At 38.4% G+C, this 11,684-nt stretch overlaps 1 non-coding gene across 1 annotated transcript; it reads left to right on the top strand.

Annotated features, from left to right (window-relative positions):
• The first annotated feature begins 218 nt into the window (after window positions 1-218).
• On the top strand, window positions 219-434 carry LOC123326455. Its single transcript, XR_006541111.1, has one exon. It is a non-coding gene; the product is annotated as a small nucleolar RNA U3 (small nucleolar RNA).
• Window positions 435-11,684: the final 11,250 nt, after the last annotated feature.

Genomic DNA, 11,684 nt, shown 5'->3' with positions numbered 1-11,684 from the left:
GTTCCCCTAAAATCTTGACTGTAGGGTGACCAGACATTCTGGTGTGCTGGGGACAGTCACAGGTCACACCCATTGTCCTCAAGTGATTATTGGTAGTGCCACCTTTTAATTCTCCAAACTGCCCCAATTCAGACAGTAAATTACATGGACACCCTCCATGTGTAGCAATTGCCCCATGTATACTCAGGAGACACATAATACCAAAAATAAAAATTTCAAAGACCATACTTTCAAGGATCATTTCTACAGTTTGTTACTAGAGACGTTTCTCTGAATGTGTAGAGAGCACTGGAAACTACCAGGAGGAGGCACAGCATTCTTTCCTGAGCGTGAAGCTGGTTCTTGATGTTGCTTCTGCGAATGCCATTCACCATTGATACTGGTTGGTTCTTCTCTTCCTTTGGGAGAGCAAGAGGGTGAGGATGCAGTCTGAGCGAAAGAAAGGAAGGAAGGAAGGAAGGAAGGAAGGAAGAAAAGTTATTATAAAACTTTCTACTTAGCCTACAAAATGGAGGAATATGAAATTGCAAAAAAAAAATTTACAAAATCAAACATGCAGTAAAATTGATGATATCAATTAGATGTGATACTTTGATGAACTTTATATATGAGTTAGTTTAAACTGCTTAGAAATAAGCAGTTTTTATATATTTTTAAATTTAATTGTAGAATTGTTAGCCATCTTCAATAAACTGATCTGTACTTTTTTACTCTTTCTTCCCACAAGGGAAAAGGTCTCATATAATCATTAGTTCAAGCTAATGAGTGCACTGAAATATTTCATCTATTTTTGAGAGAATATTAAGGTCCACAGATAGAAAAGAGACCAAAATTCCTTTCCTGGATTAATAACTCCCAATACTACTCCCACCCCCACTCAGTTCCACTTAAATTTGAAGAAGAGTTTTAAAAATTAAGTTTTAGAAAATTTTAATAGGTTTTGTAAATTTTTTTCAAGTGCAGGGGCACCTGGCTGGGTCAGTCAGTGGAGCAAGCAACCCTTGATCTTGGGGTTGCGAGTTCAAGGCCCCACACTGGGCCTAGAGATTACTTTAAAAAAAATTTTTTTCAAGTGCCTCAGTATGGAAACCAGAAATGAATGAGAAATTATATGAATAAATGCCATAATTGATTATATTTTTATGAGCCAACAAGAGCTATGGAAATAAATAGGTGGTGGGTAAAGGAAGATTAGTGAAGCCTATTTTTCAAGGAGTTTACAATCTAGTGGATGAAATAAGCATAGAAAACAATTTGGCATAATAAATTATATTTCAAAATAACATTGACATTTAAAATGGATGAGTATTACACTAGAAAGAATTTTTTAAATACAGAGAAATGGAGTGACTACATTCTAATTAAATCATAGCAGATGATAGACTTACTTGATTTTTTAAGTACCAAAAGAGGAGGAACTTCTATTTTTATTTTATAATGAATTCACATACCAAAAGATGTATTGGGAAAAAAATTCATATTAGAATTGAAGTCAAAGACAGACCTAGTTTAAAATGCAAGAGACTCACTTGTAGAAAAATATGTCTGATAAAAAGAACAAAACGAACAAAAAACATGGAGCTAAATGAATAAATGAAAGATGATTAACAAAATGTTAACAAAAGGATTCATAATTGCCTTTCAAAGTATTATAATTTTTAAAAGAGCTAGAAAAAATGAGCCTGCTGATAAAAGAGTAGGGAATTGAAAATATTGGCTAAAAAGGAGCTATAAAAATAAATATTTTTTTCTGTATTGCCTTTTAACAAGAAAATTAAAGGAAATGTGCAATTAAGGGAAAAAAGCTGTATGTCTTTACATACAGCTATGAAGGAAAGGAAGAGAAAAGTACACTGAATGCGAATCAGTCAAAGGGAAAGAGCATTACTTCAACAGTACTAAAGGAGCTCGTGATGAGTCTACTGATGCACTTAGAACCAACTGACAAATGAGGATGCCCTCACTGGATTACTGTAGTAGCCTCTTACAAGTCTCTCGCCTTGTTCTCTTGCTTTGTCCAGTCTAGTTGGAACACAGCAACCACAATGTCCTGTTAAAAACTTGTCAGATCATGCCATTCTTCTGCTCACAGTTCTTAAGTGATCCCCATGCCCCTCAGAGTACAGATTAAGGTTTTACAGTATCCTAGAAGGCCCTATATAACTTGGTCACAGTTTCCTGTCTCTCTCCCCTAGGCCTCTCTCTGGTCACAACGGCATCCTTGAAGTCCCTGCAACAGACCAGGCCTCCCTCAGAGCCTTTGCTCCAGCATCCATCAAAGGATGACCTCAGGATCCTTTCATGGGATCTAAATGGTCAAGAATAAAACAAAAGCTCTTTGGGGTCCTTAACATATTTTAAAAGTATCAAAGAGTCCTGACACCAAGACATTGAGAATCATTGCTCCAGCATGGAGTGCCCTGGCCTCTGATATCTGCCCGTTCAGTCCTACACCTTCTTCAAGACTTTGCTTATACTTCACTCCCCTGGTGAGGCGTACCCTGACCACCTCCTCCCAATCCCAGACTTCTCATTCTCCCTTACATTTTCTCTTTTCCATGGCATTTATTACCTTACCACATACTATATAATTTACTTGAATATCATATTTATTGTCTATCTCTACAACTCTGTAATGCAAGCTTCAAAAGGATGAACGTCATAGTCAGGTTTGTTCACTGATCTATCCCAAGAGCATAGAAGAGTACCTGATACATAGCAGATGTTTCCTGAATAAGTGAATGATGAAGAATTTATAAAAATCTATTTCCAATACACTTATTGTGATGAGCATTGCATAATGTATAGAATTACCAAATCACTATGTTGTATACCTGAAACTAATATATGTCAACTATACTTTTTTTTTTAGCCAATTTTTAAAAAAGATTTTATTTATTTATTTGACAGAGAGATAGAGAGAGAGCACAAGTAGGCAGAGCGGCAGGGAGAGGGAGAAGCAGGCTGTCTGCTGAGCAGAGAGCCTGACATGGGGCTCGATCCCAGGACCCTGGGATCATGACCTGAGCCGAAGGCAGACGCTTAACTGACTGAGCCACCCAGGTGCCCCTCAACTGTACTTCAATAATAAAAATTTTAAAAATATATATTTCCAAGACATATTGAAGTGGTGGCCTTACAAAAATGCAGCAAAAATACATACATTCATCAAAATTTAATAAATTATTGGGAAAAAAACATCTAAAAGACAAATAATAAAAGTAGCATAAAGACTGCAACTTTATCTGGTGAACCCATGGCAGAAGAAAAGAAATCTTTGAAACATCTTGTATCGGTAATTATATGCTCCAGTCTGAGAATGACACACACCACTCCGTCACCACTCATACTCATTAGCTAGAACTCATCACATGGCCCCACCCAACCAAAAAGGGACCAAAAGTACACTCCTACCATTTATCTGAAGGCAGGAAACTGAAAATATTTGACAAATAGCACTACAACATGATGAATTGTGTTTCAAATTTGGTAAATCAATTCAATAACCAAGATTAATAAAATTTCATGTGAAATTAGTTCAGAATATACAATGATTGTAAAAAGCAAATAAATTCTGGTTTCATTATAAATAATAAATGGCTTAATCTTGACTTATATGCAGAAAATAGGTTATGATATATTCCATTAATCATAATGAATCTTATTAATGGTTTGGACTTGGGAGCATTTCATTCATTCCTCATATCTGTTCTTCCTTCCTTCCTTCCTTCCTTCCTTCCTTCTCCACCTTCCTTTTTTTCTTTCCCTCTTTCCTCTTTCAGCAAATATTTGTTGAACCCTTCTATATACAGGTAATGGTTCTAGACGATGGCAATACAACAGTGAATAGACAAGATTCTTGCCCTCCACAGAGTTTATGGGGGAACACTGGAAATTAACAGGTAGGCAGAATTTCAAAATCAAAATAGTTATAGATGGTGATAAATATTATAATGGAGATAATCATTTGATAAAGAATAACTGGGATAGTCAGAAAAATCTTTCTAAATTGATATTTGAGAAGAGATGTGTATAGGCTGTGAAAGAGCTAGTTTTGCAAAGATCCAGAGAAAGAGAATTCCAGACACACGGGACCTGTGTAAAAGTTCTGGCATGACTGAGAAATGGCAAGGAGTCCTGTATGGTTTGCACCGGGGAGGAAGGAGGAGAGAGGTGGGAGACAAAGGGGATTTAAAATTTTTATGTTTTTAAAAAATTACATTGGCTCCTGAGAGAAAAAAAGAATGGATAGGGGAACTGTTAGGAAGTAAAATGCAGAAATCTGGTTGGTTTTGATTCAATTTAGGTAACAGAGACAGAGAGAGAAATAGAGTCAACACATGTTTAATAAGAAGGCCAACAGGATTTCCTACTGGGTTGAATGTGGAGATAAAAGACAAGGGAAAACCTAAAGACTAAGGAAATCACCTGAAAGGCGAGGCCATGTATTGACATGGATAAGGCAGAGAAGGGGTAAATCAGAATGGTGGGAATCAAGAATTCTTCATTTAACATATTAAATTTTATATGCTGCTTAAATATCCAAGAGATGCTGCACTTTCTGGAAGTTCTAAGTTGACATTAATTCAACACGTATTAAGCACTTATGAGCACTGTGCTCATTATTTAACATATGGAGCAGGGTTGTAAATTTAAGTCATACTCTGTTGTGTATTTTCTTCCTACTCACATGTAGCAGATTCAAACTGAAGACCAAAGTAGTTGTAGACAAAGCGATTACATTTTATGTATATACACACATATATGCATACATATTTGCAAGAATGTATGTATACATTCATTGTATACATATATATGTGTATATATATATATATATATATATATATATATATATATATTCACACACACACACAATAGTTGTCTACAACTATTTTGGTCTTCAGTTTGAACCCCCTACTTCTGAGTTAAAAAACAAATTGTTTAATTCCATTTAAATTTAATCAAACCCAACATCTTTAAAAGTATAATGTTCCTTTCTGTAGACTAAAAGTGCTGTCTTTAGTATGGCCTCCTTCATTCTTCTACATATCTCACAAAGAATGGTGTCCTTTCATGTGGGGGTACATAAGGGGAGCTTAAACAACCTCATGGCAGCAGGGAAGAATCCAGGATCTGGAATGTAATGTATTTGCTTCTTCTGGTTTGTAGTGTAATATTCTTTATCCACCAGGATATTGCTTACCTTTGGAGGTATTTACGGCTGAGGTTGAAGTTGGGTGCAGCTGTGATTTGACTTCTCTTGTCTCAGGGTAGTGACCCCCAGGTGACTCAGTCTCATCTTCTGCTGGTCCAGGTCACTGCTCTAGGTCTGTCTGTTTCCGACTTGATCAGTCTCTTCTAAAATCCTGGCCACTAGGCTTCTTGTTCTGCTAAGGTAACTCCTTCTGGCAAGCTCTCTAGTCAGATGCTCAATAACTTGGGGTCAATGTATACCACATAAGAACAGAGGCAGCTCAGGCAAGCTACCTGACCATAGTTCATTTTTAGATGACTGTTCTTGAAATTGGTATATGGCAGCTAGCATGCTTGCTTCCTCCCAGAATCTCAAATGGTGAAAGGAGGAAAGAATACCTCTCTACTCTCAATGTTCTTCTCACTTAAAGAATGCTCAGCTCTAGGCCAGAGCCAAAACCCACAGAGGAAAATGTACAGAGATATCTGCTCCCTTCACTCTCACTTTCTTATTCTCTTCTTCACATTATTCCCCACAGTTCAAAAATGAATGTTTTACCCAGAGAGGGCCTGGTGGTCATAGGTAGGAGTGACATCTCTCTATCACTGGAGAACTGCTTAGCTGAGTCCATCAAGCTAACATGGATATTATCTTCCTGCACAATTCAAATGTATATATCAGAAGCAGAATTTTAATTTATTCTATCTGCACTCCTCATACAACAAATTTTAGATTCATCTTACACATAGGGAAGCCTCCTTAAAACCAAGAATGAAAATCATGAGCTCAGAAAAGCAAAAAAAATTATACTGTTAATTTTTAAAAAGTACTCATAATTATTATCTGACTCAATCGATCTTCACATCAAATTTACACGTTCAGTGATCTTATTACTCCCATTTTAGAGAAGAAACTGATACTTATGAAGATCTTTTTACCTTTTAACTTATAACACAAATTATCAAATTACATTATTGGGACTCCAACCATTCTATCTACAAAACTCATGCTAAATGCCTTCTCTTGAAATTTTTGTGTTAATACTTCTAAAGAGAAGAAAATAAAAGCCAAGGATTCCAGCACAGTATGTAATACAGATGAAGGCAAATCAACTTAAAATCTACATTCTAACAAAAGCCCATAAAGCAAATAATCGGAAACAGAATCAAGTAATATATTGCTTAGGAATGATGTAAGAAAGCCACAGAGCAGAAAGCAAGCTGGCATTGTTCTGGGCATATGCTCAAGCATTATGATCAACCCAAAATCTCAGTAGCTTAATACAACAATTTATTTTTTGTTCCCATTACATGTCCCATAGGAGTTGGCAAACTTTCTGCTCCACACAGAGATCCACACAGAGATGGAGCTGCCACCATCTGGTTAGCTGCACCATCCTGGACATGCACCTTCCTCAGTATTTTGTTAGGGAAAGAGAAAAACTTGAGAAACTCGCATGGGCTTTTGACTACCTCAGCCTGTAAATAATACACTTACGTCCACTAAGATTTCACTGGTTAGAACTAAGTCCTTTTTACTCATTCCATTGCAAAGGGGCCAGGAAATGTAGAAGAGCAAATGGAATGTTTGCCCTATCTCTGTCACAGCCCTATAAACCTGATCCACACATCCAGTACTTACCCCCTCCTAATTTCAGATCTTTTCATTTCCAAGGTTGCTTTTAGGTTCAGAATAAATATTATCCTTATTTTGGAGACTGCTTTACATTTTGTGATTGGGGAAGAATATTGCAAGATCTTTACAAATCTTAATAAAGATGAAGTTACAGTTCTGAGATCATTGCAGGTAATCTATTTTGTTTTTAATTGTTTAAGTGTTTATAGGATGAGAACACATCTACTCTTACCCACATTAGGAATAAGATACCATGCAGGTAGAAGGCTGGGGTCTCTGGTGAGTGTGTGGTTTCTGTCCCTACAACTTGCCTGTGACCACCTGGCCTTTCTTCTGGTTTAAATATACAAGAGTGACTTAAAAAGTCAAGCACCTCGCTTTTCAGTTGCAACTGACAGGTTTCCATTTACAAAATTCCTTATTACATTACAGCATGTTGAATAAGAGAAATTTGCAAATTTGAATATGAACACAGAGTACCTAAAACCTACTGTAATGAGTAAATTGATATCTTTAGGAAATGTAAGGAAGTAGCACCATCTGGTGGGTAAGAAGGAAAGAATGTGGGAAATTACTGAATGTGTAATTGTGGGCACTTTTTAAAATTATTATTACCATAGACATAATCAGGTTTTCAAATGAAAGTTTTTTTGGGAGCTTTAGAATGGAGACCTGAGGAATGAAATCCTCCTCTAAGAAAACAGGGACAAATACAAGGTGTGTGCCTTTTCATATTACCATTTCTGACTGATGGTTGTTCACATGAAACCCAGGTCAATTAAAGCAGCCTTGGGGCACCTGGGTGGCTCAGTTGTTAAACATCTGCCTTCGGCTCAGGTCACGATCCCAGGGTCCTGGGATCGAGCCCCGCATCGGGCTCCCTGCTCAGCGGGAAGCCTGCTTCTCCCTCTCCCACTCCCCCTGCTTGTGTTCCCTCTCTTGCTGTGTCTCTCTCTGTCAAATAAAATCTTAAAAAATAAAAATAAAAATAAAGCAGCCTTGGTCATGATGAGAGGGTTATTTACAACCTGAGACTATTATCATCAAAGAGCCTAGTATCTTGGTAATTTTAGACAGTTTACACATGCCAGGCCGAGGCACTGAGAGTATGGGCCTCCAATTCACTTAGTATTTATTAGTAAAGGGCCAGCAGGGGGCCCTTCACACCTGTTTGTTGGCGAGTACCAGAAATTAATATTGAGGTTTTTTGTTTTTTTGTTGTTTTTTTTACAAAGGCAAGAGAAATAAAAGTTTTCAGCTTTTCAGTTTTGAAGTATCGGTGCACCATTTACTTACCTGACACTTTCTCACAACTTGAAGATTGTTTCCTTGAGAGATTAAGTTCGGAATTCAATTTGGCCATTTTTGAAAGGTGAACTTAGCTAAATAGAGCAACAATGTAATGAATCTGTTCTGGAGTCCTACCCTGATACTTTTATCCCACATTTTTTGTGATGTTCAGCAACGAAAAGAGAATGGTAGGCTTTTTCCATGGGGAAGGAAGGGTACAGCAGATAGATGTTAAAACCTAGTGTAACATGCTATCCATCCATTTATCATTGAGTTTCATCAAGCCAACCTTCTTTAAGGTCTCTTTTAGTTGACTTTTCCCCCATGCTTATCAAAACCATATGTATTTTTTAATATTTTATTTATTAATTTGAGAGAGAGCAAAAGAGAGTGAGAGCGAGAGAGAGAGCACAGAGGGAGAAGGAGAAGCAGGCTCCCCACTGAGCAGGGAGCCCGATGTGGGGCTCCAACCCAGGACCCCGGGATCATGATGTGAGCCCACCCAGGTGCCCCAAAACCATATGTATTTTAAAGTATCTGAGCATATACAGCAAAAAGTTCTGGTCGGCAGGCTTCTGTGGTCAAGAGAGATGCCATAGCCCAGGGGTTGGAAGCCCAGTCTCTTGAACCAGATTACCTGATTTTTTCCCCCTAAGATTCTATTATCCCTTAGCTATTACCTCCAATTCCCATGCCTCTCACCCTAAGCAACTACTAATTTACTTTCCATCTCTACAGAGTTGCCTATTTTGGATATTTCATATAAATGGAATAATATAATAAGTGGTCTCTATAACTGGCTTCTTTCACTTAGCGCTATGTTTTCAAAGTGCATCCATGTTATAGTATATATCAGCACTTCATACCTTTTTATGCTGAATAATTTCCTATGTATGGATATGCCACATTTTGTTTATCCATTCACACCCATCAATGGACTTTTGAATTTTTTCCTCCTTTTAGCTATTATGAATAATGCTGCTATAAACATTAGTGCACACATTTTTACGTGAGCATATGTTTTCATTTCTCTTGGAACAGATTTAGTAGGCCCTAGGAGTGAAATTACTATATCTTATGATAACTTTTTTTTTTTTTAAAGATTTTATTTATTTGAGAGAGAGAGAGAATGAGAGACAGAGAGCATGAGAGGAGGAGGGTCGGAGGGAGAAGCAGACTCCCTGCCAAGCAGGGAGCCCGATGCGGGACTCGATCCCGGGACTCCAGGATCATGACCTGAGCCGAAGGCAGTCGCATAACCAACTGAGCCACCCAGGTGCCCGATAACTCTTTTTTTTTTTTTTTAATTTTTAAGAAGATTTTATTTATTTATTTGACAGAGAGTGAGAGAACACAAGCAGGGGGAGTGGCAGAGGGAAAGGGAGAAGCAGGCTCCTCCTCTCTGAGCAGAGAGCCTGTCGTGGGGCTCCACCCGGGGCTCCACCAGCCTCAACCCCAGGACCCAGATATCACGACCTGAGCCGAAGGCAGATGCTTGACCCTCTGAGCCACCCGGCTGCCCCAGATAACTCTAAGACTACCTGATTTTTAATTCTGGCTCTGTTTCTTGCCTCGTGTTTTGAGGCAACTTCTGCCTCAGTTTGTTTATCTATAAAATGGGACCAATAGTACCTCATGTGGTTGTTTTAAAGATTAAGCAAATTACAATGTGAAAGGCTCATAATATATCCATAGACATCATATAAGTGTATTTTTTATATTAATTTCCAGATTTTCTTCCTTAAAGATTTTGTGAGAATCCTTAAAGCAGAATGACATCAGGAACAATCTCAGGTTTGGTCAGATCTGGACACTTCTTCCTGTACTGTCCCAGCTCTGCCAACCATTTTCTGTTTCCCATGTCTACCCCCACACCATTCCCTGTTTGAATTGTTACTTCTTTTCTTCAGTGCCTTATAGGGATTTTAAATAGTACTTATTCTTTGCATTGGCAAAGTTCAAAGTTCACCTAAATACAAGCTTTATAGAGGCTTCATTTCCCTGCAATATAGTTTGCAAACAGTTGACTTCCTGCTTTACTTATAAACTGTGGGGAAGGTTTTTGTTTATTTGCTTGGCTCTTTACTCTTAACCCGAGCATCCTACTCTATGTGTCTCTGTCACACGGCACTGGAGGAACTCATTTTTTTCTCCTCCACTTGCTCATTGGGGTCCAAACTGAAATGGCTCCCACCATGGTACAGTGCCATGACTCTTCCCTGGTGGCTAATCTACATTCTACTAATAGTTTCTCTGATTAAGCCAGTCATGCTTAGAACTGTGTAGGGTACATTGATAGTAAGCTCCCAAGTCCTGAGATGCTCTATTTAACCACATGACCCAGAGGATTTTGGCTCACAGATTTTTTTCACTAAAAAACCAGCTTGGCATGAAGATAAAATAGGTTTTATAGGCAACTATCCACCAAATGCATCAAATCGTTCTTACGCAAAGAAGACAAAGGCGGAATTCTGTTTACTAAGAGCCTACTGTGTAGCAGACACTAGTTACTTTAAGGAATATTTTGGAGTAAGTCAAGGTTGGAGCATGACATAAGGTCCTCTGTTTGCCCCTGATAGCACAGCTTCGGGTGACAGAATGTTCCAGGGGCTTTGTGACAATCACAGAATGCTCCTACGGACTGAAACAGATGCCCAGACATACATCTTGTTTTGCATGCACCCAGGATATCTGTAGGAGAGAGCTCAAACCTGGTCCACATGTTATGTTCAGGCATCCAGAAACCAGTCTAAGGGAATGGGATCCCTCAAAGGAGGTTGGTCTGGAGACAGGGACCTCAGAACCTATGAGAAGATATGGAAGAACAGGTCTGAGCTGGTAGTTTGCCTGAATGTCAGAGGGAGCAGTGGCCACAGGAGGCTGTGCTTGATCTTCCTTGACATTTCCCCTCTCCCCCTAAGCTTGAATATGCTATAAATGGAGAAGGCAGGGACCTAGGGGGCATAACTGTTGAAGTATCTCTAATTATGGGACCCTAAAGGATTTTTCCTACTGCCCAGAGGGAAAGAGAAGCGTAAGATCAGCAGTGTAGGGGTAAGAGTAGAAGACATGAAAATGAAATGACTGCAGGCACACCTCACTCATGGGGCTTCCCAGACAGAATAAATTAATGGGAAGGGCTGCCACCAAAAGACTGAATTTTCTACCGGTCAAGTAGCTGTGGACTCAAAGCTTGAGATTCAGGATATTATTATAAGTATCAAGTATATGTCCTGGCAGGTGAAGCCTGAGGCTATATGGGTTATGTGCAATTAGCTTATGCAATTAATTTTACAGAAGAAAAACTGAAGTTGAATGAGGTAATTTACCTAAGTTCACAGAGATAATGGATGACAGAGCCATGAATCAACACCAGAGCTATTTGTCTCCAAAAGCCAGGATCTTCCCCCTATACCTTAAAACTTCTCAATAGATGAAAGATTCAGTGGAGCACCGTCAATATGCATTTAGAATATTCCAAACAATAATGATAAAAAGTAACATATATTGAGCAATTAACATATGCTAATATACGCTAAGTGATTTACCTGTGCGTCTGTGTGAC

The sequence above is a fragment of the Neomonachus schauinslandi genome, chromosome 12 (assembly GCF_002201575.2).
Source record: "Neomonachus schauinslandi chromosome 12, ASM220157v2, whole genome shotgun sequence".
Taxonomy (NCBI): Eukaryota; Metazoa; Chordata; class Mammalia; order Carnivora; family Phocidae; genus Neomonachus; species Neomonachus schauinslandi.
Note: the sequence above shows the minus strand (reverse complement) of the source record. Positions and strands in the feature narration are given on the sequence as shown.